We start from the raw sequence: 10435 nt of genomic DNA, 5'->3' as shown, positions 1-10435 counted from the left end.
GCTTAATTCTTTGTTAATACTGTTTCTTTCTAACGAAGTGGACCAGCCATTTGCATACGTTGATTCCCATAATACACCTCCAGAGCTTCACACTGCAGAGACCCAGGAGTGAGTGCATCCTTACGCAAGCCATTACAGATCTAACTGAAAAACAAAAACAAAAACAAAAACAAAAACAATAGTTCCCTTGACCAAGACCCAGCACATCCTGTGACAGATTACAAACCACCCCAAATTCTTTTTTGAAGTTATTCCCATCAGAAGGTGGAGTGTTTGGTTTCCCCTTTCATATGCACTGATCTTGTGACTGAATTTGACTTTTACAAGTAGAAATCTGAACTGAACTGTGCAAGTTCGTCCTCAAGAGGCGTCTATTAATAATGGATTGTTATTTCCAGCTACTAAGTTTTGGGGATATTTGTAAATGCCAAGTAATAACATCCTCCCTGGCAGATAGCTGATAAATTGGTTCATATCAGGAGAGCCTCAGAACCTGGCCCAGCCTCGTTAAGAACTGTCAATAGTGATGGAGGAACTGGGCATCCCCCTGTAACCTCAGATGAGAAAAGTCAAGATTTGAGCTCAACTTCGTAAGCTTAGGGACCCAGGGCCCTCGCAATTAATGGGAAAGATGAAAAGTGGGTTTGTTATGAGTTAGGAGAATCCTAAGTTATTTCAGTGATTTCCAAAAGCACTGTCAGAACCCTTTAGCCTCTTGGCCATTCTTGCCATTGGCCCTGAACCTGACTGGATGGACTGGGGGCGGAAGACTGTGTTGGAAGCACCCAGAATGGCTGTAATCAACTTAAAATAGTGATTCTAACACCATCCAGAGGCCCTGAGTTGTCAGAGCTCGACTGCCATTCCATACTGAATTCCCTACCAAGCACCGGCTCCCTAAGAACGTGGGCTGAGGCAGGAGGAAAAGTCTGGCGGGAGCTGAGCACCCCCACCCCGACTGGTCCCGCCTCCGCCCGCGCCCCGCCCGCGCCCCGCCCGCAGGCCTGGCTCTAACCTCGATCTGGGGCCTTGCGCTGCTCGGGCCCCAGGGCCCATGCGCGCGCACTCAGGAAATCAAGAGTCATGCGCCGGTGGCGTCTGAGCCGCCGAGCGCCGCTGATCGGGCGGAAGTGACGGCAGGGGCCTCGCCGCTTCTGCCGGACTGAGGCTTTGTGAGCGTGCGGCGGGTCCTCGGCTCTGCGGTTGGGGTGAATTCCAGGTCGGGTTTCCCCAGGAGCCTCCTGTAGAGTCCTGGCGCGCCCTGCTCGCGTGCGCTGGGCCCTGGCGGCGCGGGCCCGAGCTCCCCCCCCCCCTTTTTTTTTCCTGGAAGGAAACGATTTTTCCCTGGAATTCCCAGTATCAGACCCAGCGCTTCCCGCGGCTTCTGGGGAGAACTTGTGAAAGGTGGTTGGACAAGAACCTCTTTTTACATTTTTTTTTTTTTTTTTTTTTTTTTTAAGTAGGAACGAATGTTTCAACTAAGAATTTGGTTGTGGTTGGACAATGTCTTACTAAAAGCAGTATTACTTAAGGGCTGGGGTTGTGGCTCAGGGGTAGACTGGGTTCGAGTCTTAGCACCACATAAAAAAATAAAGATCGTGTCCAAAAAAACTAAAAATATTTTTTAAAAAATATTACTTCAGTTCAAGGAATTTAAAAACACGTCATGAGATATCAAGTCTGTAAAAAAAGACACACAAGAAAACTCCATTAGGACACCCTTAGGAGAAAATATGTGTAGTTGTTATCACTTCCTTTTGAACAGATTTTATTGGCTTTAAAACAGCACACTTTTTTATTGTTAACACTGGGGCTTTAACTCAAGGCCATGTGCATATTAAGCACACACAAGTGTATCATTGATGTACACTCCCAGCCCCCCAAAAGCCCTCTTATCTCCCTCTTTGAGTGCAGAATCCATATATGGCTGGGAAGGTGGCACGTGCCTGTAATGCCAGCTACTCAGGAGGCTGAAGTAGGAAGATCTCAAATTCAAGGCCAGCCTGAGCAACACAACAAGACCTGATCTCAAAACAAAAAATTAAAAGGACTGGGGATATACTTCAGTGGCAGAACACTCATCTAACATGCGTAAGGCCCTGGATTCAATTCCCAGTACTATGACCGGGTGCTGTGGGGTGGGGGAGCATCCAGGTAGGGTCTCTGCTGTGTCTCACTAGGCTGCAGTTGCATTGATCCAGCTACATTCTTATTCAGCTTTCTAGGGACACTTAACTAGGTAAGAACCTATCTTCACATTAATGTAGTTGGGAAAATTCATTGCCATGCAGCTGTAGGACATGCTTCCACGGCTCCTAGAGGCTGTCTGCAGTTCTTGCCACATGGCATGTTCATTCCAGCTAGAGGAGTATAAGGGAAGGCCTACATTCTCTTTAAAGAGACATCCATTTGATCAAGTTAGGCCTGCCAGGAAAATTCCTTTTTGATGAACTCAAAACCAGCTGATTTGAGGCATTATTCATATTTGCCATCTTCTGTTGTCTCAAAGCAAATCAGGGGTCTTGCATACACTGAAGGGAAGGGAATTATCGAAGTACATGAATATCGGTGGAGAACTTTGGGGTCATATTAGGGTTTGTTGGGCATATAGAGTGGAGAAATTTGCTGGGTCTCTTGGCCTGAGCTGGATGAGTCAAGTGTGAAGGGATGCTCCAAGATGTAGGGCAGCTGCAGTCGATAGGCAGTATGCAGAAGGAGTTGGCACAGCTATCAGCATGAAGCCTTGAATGCATGTGTTTGCCTCAGGAGGGCTTTGACAAACACACCTTTGGGGCACGCAGTCGCTGACGCTGGTTGAGGGGTTCACATTCAGTTTGGGTGCCTTTGGGGTAACAACACCTGGGATGCTCAGTGTCCCCATTAGGGTGCCTGTGAGGAACCAAACCCTAGAGCACAGACTTGCTGTGGGCGAGTACACAGAGGAGGCTGGCGAACGTGCAGCATGCATTGTAGAATGCAGTGTCTGTGTCATGAAGCAAAAGAGAAAGAAGCCATCAACCTGGTTGGTGTGTGTGCAGAAGATGCCTCTTCTAGTGGAAGTCCTTTGAATATCCAGTGTCCAATTAGGAGATCAGAACTTTGAAATTGTTCAGGGACGGTGCATTGTGAGTCCCTGACATGAGCCCAGCAACACAAGACGTATTCACACTCACAGCACTTACCAGTTGTACAGTGCTCCCTCTACTGACAGAACTTAAAGATGTTTTATGTAAGAGATAAATGCTTGAAGAATCCAGACCTTTATTTTATTGCAGATCATGAAGGTAAACTTGGAGCTGAAATAAATTATATGGCACAGGCCATGCTTTGACTGCCCATCATCCTTGTGTACCCTTACACACACATTTGAATTCCCTTACAATAATTAAGCAGCTCTATATTTCTACCTAAGAAGATTGAAGGAATGATGTTCTCATCCCTCTCCTAAGTGAGAAGGAACACATCCTCCATCACAGGCCGTATTAATTTTTACTTGAATGTAGTTGTGTTACCGTATAATATCCTGTTACCTACAGACCAAATTGTGAATTTATCTTCCAATACTGCTATACAAAATAAAAATGGAAAGAAAATAGAGGTGAATGATTATAAAAATAAACACTGAAATAAAAACATGCATATAGAACTCAAAAGTGAGAACACATGCAAAATTACTACAATTCTTGTTTCTGTCATTGTTTTTTAGAGTGTGGTTTTTATGCATGGCTTAGTTCAAAGACCAGTTCTATAGTTACCTTGCACTCTGAACCCAGCTGTTTTGTGTTCTCTACCCCGTAGAATGACTCAGACCTTCATTTCCCACTCATTCATTCTAGGGCCTTCACTGTCTTGCCCTTTTACAGTTGTAATTTTCCATTGATCTTTACAGTGTGGATATTCCAGGTGATCCTATTCTTTTTTTTTATTATGTATTTTTTATATTTTTAGTTGTAGATGGACGCAATACCTTAATTTTGTTATTTTCATGTGGTGCCGGGGATCAAACCCAGTGCCTCACATGTGGTAGGCAAGCGCTGTACCACTAAGCTACAAGTAAGACCCAACCCCATGGTCCTACTCTTGCTCTTCCTTGACTAGTGTAGTGGTACCCCAATTTCTCCCCCCACCCTTTTTTCTTTATTGAATTACTCTGTTCTTTTCTCAATTCAGTGGTGTTCTACCACTGAACTACATACCCAACTCTTTTTTGAGTCAGGGTATTATTAAGTTGCTCAGGGTAACCTCAAACTTGTAATCCTCCTGTCTCAGCCTCCTGAATTGATGAGATTTTAGAGATGTGCCACTGCACCCAGCCCCTGGTTTCCCTATCATAGTTATGATCTATCATTCTATTTAGAATAACAGTTCCCCAATACCCCCTTAGTTTAGCAGTATAAGGATCCCAAAATGTCCAGGTAGCAGCCTTACTTTCTAATGTGTTGGAACCATAATAGTAACCCCTGGGGAAAGCACTGCCCATTAGAGATTAAGATTTTCAAATATGTGCTGCTTTTCATTGGGGATGTAGCTTAGTGCTAAGTGCCCCTGGGTTTCATCCCCAGTACCAAACAAACAAGCAAACAAATGCAGGAATGCTGCTTCTTGCAATGTAGCCTGTTCTTAAGCAGAAAGTTAATATGTGGATAAATAGATTTGATACATTGATAGATCAGAAATATACAAGGTAGGCAGATACATGTATAGATAGCCCCTCATAATGAATTACTGCAGCTTTAATGCTGTGGTTCTATCAGTTGAGGTCCCCATGCCCAATATTCAGTTTTATTAAAAATTACAGATTCTATTCAGTTAACAACTGATTAGTATTTTTGCTGTTATATATCGGCGAACATGTACCTTTCAGTGCCTCTTTCAACAGCCTCTTAGCTGCAGTGTGCCTGCACTTCAGAAGGGACACAGTGTACTTTTTCCAGGCTACCCCTGGGGTACCTTAGCAACTTTGCCATCACACACAATTTGTAGGTCACATCTGAACAGTATCTGCCTTTCTCCATGACCATAGATGTGACATGACACTCATAACATTCCCTTTGAGAGCATCCATTTTTTGCTCTTTCTAATGATACGTAAGTCCAACATCTTTTAGTCCTCCTTCAGTTCTTGTGGGAATATATCCATCATTTACAAATTTTACTTAGGAACTAAAGCCAATATACACTCCTTCACTATAGAGGTTTTGGAAACCTCATGCCTCCTGGAGTTTCTAGACCAGTTAGGATGGACTTTAGTTGTCCCGAGCTTCTGATTGAAAAAATTGCCCCTCTCGGCCTTGTGCCATACATCATTAAAACAACAAATGACAAGCCTTGTATTGGACTGTCCATGAAACAGGCTTTCACAGGTGCTGAGCCTGTGACCCTCCACACCCAGCTGCACTCTGGGCAATTGTACTCCGGGCAATGGATACCCCACAAACGTGGCTTAGGTGTTAAGACCTCCCAGTGATTCAAGGCTGAAGCAGGAGGTCACAAGTTTGAGGCCAGCCTGGGCAATTTAGCAAGGCTGTCTCAAAAAGGTCTGGGGATCTAGCTCAATGGTAGAGTACCCCTGAGTTCAATCTCCAGTACCACCACTGGAAAAAAAATTTTTAAAATAAAATTTATATGAATTTGGTCTCTTTCTCTCAAAATATCTTATTGTATTATAGTCACCATGCTGCTTTTTTCAGATGAATTGACCATGAGTAACAGAAACTGAATATGGGGTGACTTACTGTATTTAGTCCTGTTAACACGACTTGCTGTGGACACAGGAGCCACCAGCATTGGCCCCAGTTCAGCAACCTTTGTCAAACAGAATCACAGTATAACTGCCAACCAACACCTTTCCATGGCCCATAGAAACTGTTTAATGGCTGCAGGAAATGTCTGTTATGCAACAAGCCTGTGCATCTCTAAAACAAATAGACTAATAATAGGTGGGCTCTTAACCAGTTACTCACCAGGGAAGGAAAGATTGTGCCATTCAGGACACCTCCTGTTGCCTGTGCTTTCTTTTGTTTTTTTAATTTAATTTTTTAAATTGTCAATGAACCTTTAATTAATTAATTAATTAATTAATTAATATATGGTGCTGAGGATCAAACCCAGAGCTTCACACATGCCAGGCAAGTGCTCTACCACTGAGCTACAACCCCAGTCCTGCCTGTGCTTTCTTAACTTTACATAATCACAGGTTAAGGAATAGGCAAGAGGGAAAGATGCATCATAAGAGAGCCAAAATCTTTTACCAGGTTTCCTTAAATTCAGAGATGCTTGTCCTGTTTTCCTTTGTATTGATGATAAAGCAGAATGCTTGGGTTAAGGACTGCGTTTCAAACCTATCATATGCCTAATAGGACTCTTTCTAGTGATTGTGCTTAAAGTTTGTTTGTGGGGGCTAAGTTTTTCGGTCCTGCTCACTAATGTCTCTATAACCCAGATGACAAGTGCTAGCAGTCCCAGTTAGTATTGTTAAAAATGTTAAGTTGCAGAATGGTGTGGTACTGGTGATTGAGCCCAGGGCCTTACATGTGGCTGGGCCACAGAGCAACATAAATCTCCAACACTTTTTATTTTGAGACAGAGTTTTGCTAAATTGCCCAGGCTGGCCTTGAACTTGCAAACCTCTTGTCTCAGCCTTCTTGGTAGCTGGGATTGCAGGTGTGCACCACCACACTTGACTTGGATTGAAATTTTTTTATAATTTATATTTTCCTTATGTCTCAACACAAGAATACTGGAAATGCTGGGCATGGTGTCAAATATCTGTAATTCCAGCAACTTGGGAAGCTAAGGCAAGAGGATCACAAGTTCAAAGCCAGCCTCAACAATTTAGAAACCCTAAGCAACTCAGTGAGACTCTAACTCTAAATAAAATACAAAAAAGAGCAGGGATATGGCTCAGTGGTTGAGTGCCTCTGGGTTAAGTCCCCAATTTAAAAAAATGCTGAAAGCACCCTACTCATATGATCAGATATACAGTGTGATGACACTGGTCCCTGTCCCAAGTTCTTGTGTGTCCCCTCCCACATGTGTGACCTAGTAATATTCAAATGCACCACTGAAACCTACTTTTGGCTTTGAAGCCAAAATTGAGGACAGTGAGTGAGTGTAGAACAGGGAATCAGGTCCAATTGAGAAAATGGAGGCCATCTGAGTCTAGGAAGTTGGAGATGCCCCTAGGAGAATGGAATGTCAATGTCTCCAAAGCCCTTTGATCACCAAGTTTACCTGCCTATACTGCCTATCCCAAAATGCTGCAGGCAAGGAATTGCTAATTAATGCCCCCAGGGCCCCTACCTGCGGAATCACTCCATTTGGCTCTCCCTCCTGCCCATCTGCTTCTCACCTTTTTGCCATCTCACTGGCATCTCCTGGGCCTAGTCACGTAGGCAGGAAAGAGAGAGATAAGGGAGGAGAGAGCAGGAGAACAAAGGAAACTGTAGTCTATAAAAAGGTCAGGGCACTTTCGCTTCTTGGAATACCAGAACACCAGCCAAGGCCCTCTTCTCTCTCCCGGAGAAGTCTATGTTACTACTTTTAAATAAGACTTGCTTTATATGTGTAAGGGAAACCCCACTGAACCACGCCGGACACGGGAAATCACATAAGGGAGTTTATTAAGCAAACAGAGTGTCTCCCTGCAGGGTAAGAGAAAATGAGAGGAAAAGAGAAAGGAAAGAGAAAGGGTGCGTGCTAGAGAGAGTGGAAAGCCAGGAGGATAGAGAAAAGTGAGGAGGACGGACAGAAGGATGGGAAAAGATGGTGGGGAAGCTATAGTAAACAATTGAATTCCACAGGGCTAACAGGGGACCAATATTGGAGAAGGATACTTGCAAACTGACAGATGAACCAATAGCTAGCCAGGATGTTCACAGATTGACAAGTGGTTGGGAGGCGGGGAAAATGACTGCATCGGAATGGGTGGGGGAGCAGCTTTATACATTACAATATGCTTGCTTTGGCATGCTTCTCCGTGTTATACTTCAATGTCTGAGGAAGAAGAACTCATCACCAATAACGAGTGGTACCAGCTTTTGCTTGTGTCCTGCACCCTGACCCCCAATAAGGGCCACAACAAGTCCTTTTCTCTCGATTCCCTGTCTCCATGGTACAGTTCAAAAGGGAGCTGAACTGTGGCCATGACAGGCTGTGTTTAGAGCATGAAAGATTTGAGGCCTAGGATTCTATCTAATCAGCTCAGACAGCCGATTCCAAGAAGGCCATTAGAAGAAAGAGCATAGGCCTTTGGCAAACAACCAATCAAGAGCTAACAAGCCAATGCCTAACATTCCAAACCATGTATGTCCATATGTTAAGACCTGGGTGCCCTAAGCCAATGGAAACATGCCAAGCCACACATGCTGAAAGATCAGCCAATTGTGTACTTTGCTTTGTTCAAATTTCCCGCTCTATTGTGGAGCTCATAAAAATCCCGCTGCATCGAGACTTGGGGCTCTCAGCCAGTACCTGCAGCATCAGTGAACACTGTGAGTCTGAGCTCCAGCTTGCAATAAAGGCCCTCTTGCTTTTGCATCAAAGACGGCTCTCTGGTGGTCTTTGGGGATTCTTGATCTGGGCACAATGCAGTCTGCTCTGTTGTTCCTCCACCATGACCCTTTGCATGGTACACCCTCTTCCCTTGCTAGTGCTTATGAATACAATACATTCTTTATTTATTGTGGTGCTGGGGATTGAACCCAGGGCCTTGTACATGCTAGGCAAGCTCTCTAACACTGAACTTCACCCCAACCCTAATAAATCCTTTAAATCTTATGCCTCTTGGAATATAATTTCTGCAGCCACATTGGAATGATCCTTAAAAAGTGACAGAGTGGACTGGGGTTGTGACTCAGTGGTAGAGCACTTTCCTAGCACATTTGAGGCACTGGGTTCAATCCCCATCACCACACACACACACACACACACACTAAACAAAATAAAGGTGTCCATCTAAAACTAAAAATATTTTTAAAAATGATACTGAGTTATTATTTCCCCATTTACAACACACTGACTGCTACCCTAATTTTCACCCAAAAAACTAGGTGAGGCTGTGACTTTGTGGTTGTAGGTCGTTTTGCTTCCCAGTACTAGAGATTAAACCCAGGGCCTATGGCAGGCTGCACAAATGCTTTGTCATTAAGCATCAGACAGATTATAGTTTAATCTGTTAGCATTTGTATTTGACTTTCAACAATAGTTGCTACGAGAAAATACATGTCTTGCCTGATGCACACCTGTAATCCCAGTGACTCGGGAGGCTGAAGCAGGAAGATTGCAAGTTCAAAGCCAGCCTCAGCAATTTGGTGAGACCCTGACTCAAAAATAAAAAGGAGTGGGGATGTGGCTCAGTGGTTAAGCTCCCCTGGGTTCAATCCCTGGTACCAAATAAAGTCTTTAAGGGCTATCACAGAAGTTCTTTCCCAGACATTGAGTTGCCCTGCAAGGGAGAAGATCTGAGTGTGTTGATTTCAGTACAAGTACACTCAAAAGAATCCATTCATCATTGGTCTTTGTAGTTGTTATTATTACTGTGAATGGTTAAGTGTAGCACTCAGTTGGAGTTCCAAGACAAGTTCTTTAGTGGCCACTTCCTCCCAGTAAACCATAAATGATACTTTGATTAAAGTGAGGTTGAATGTTTTTCCCATTGGTGAGGTCAGCTCTTTGCTTAATCCTAAAGTCTTGACCAAAAACAACCCCAAATTCTCTTTATGAACATAACTGGGGTTGTGGCTCGTGGTAGAGCACTTGTCTAGCACATAAGAGGCACTGGGTTCGATCCTCAGCACCACATATAAATAAATAAAATAAAAGTATTGTGTCCATCTACAACTAAAAAACAAACAACACAACAACAAAAACCCAAAAAACAAGAAACTATAACTCCTGAGATCTCTGTCTCAGTACTGTGTAACTCTGGGTCTAGTCAGAAAACAAGTCACACATTGACTTAAACAGAAGAAGTCTAATTTAAAGAGAACTGCAACTTTTATGCTGTGATTGACAGTACTGAGGGAAAATAAACTAGTGTGCATGGGAGGGGGATCTTTCTCCCCAAGAAGCTTCAGATGTTGAGTGGTGTTACAGCAGCCCATCAGATGGTGACATTTACTTGGTTACCAACCAGAGCTAGTCAGCAGTCACTGGTAAACAGGAAGTAGCCCTCTGGAAAGCAAACAATCCCTGGCTATTCACCTGATAAGCAGAGGGAATTAGGGTGAAAGTCCGTGTACAAGACCAGGAGCCCTAAGAATCCATGTTAGGAAGCCACAGGACACTGGTCTCCATTGTGTACTCAAGCTGTGGCTGGTGAGTGAGTACACAAAAGAACCACTGTTCTTGCCAGGCACAGTGGTGCACACCTGTAATGCCAGCTGCTTGGGAAGCTGAGGCAGGAGGATCCCATGTTTTAGATCAGTCTGATCAAC

This window comes from Sciurus carolinensis, chromosome 17 (assembly GCF_902686445.1).
Source record: "Sciurus carolinensis chromosome 17, mSciCar1.2, whole genome shotgun sequence".
Classification (NCBI taxonomy): Eukaryota; Metazoa; Chordata; class Mammalia; order Rodentia; family Sciuridae; genus Sciurus; species Sciurus carolinensis.
This window is presented reverse-complemented; position numbering follows the sequence as displayed.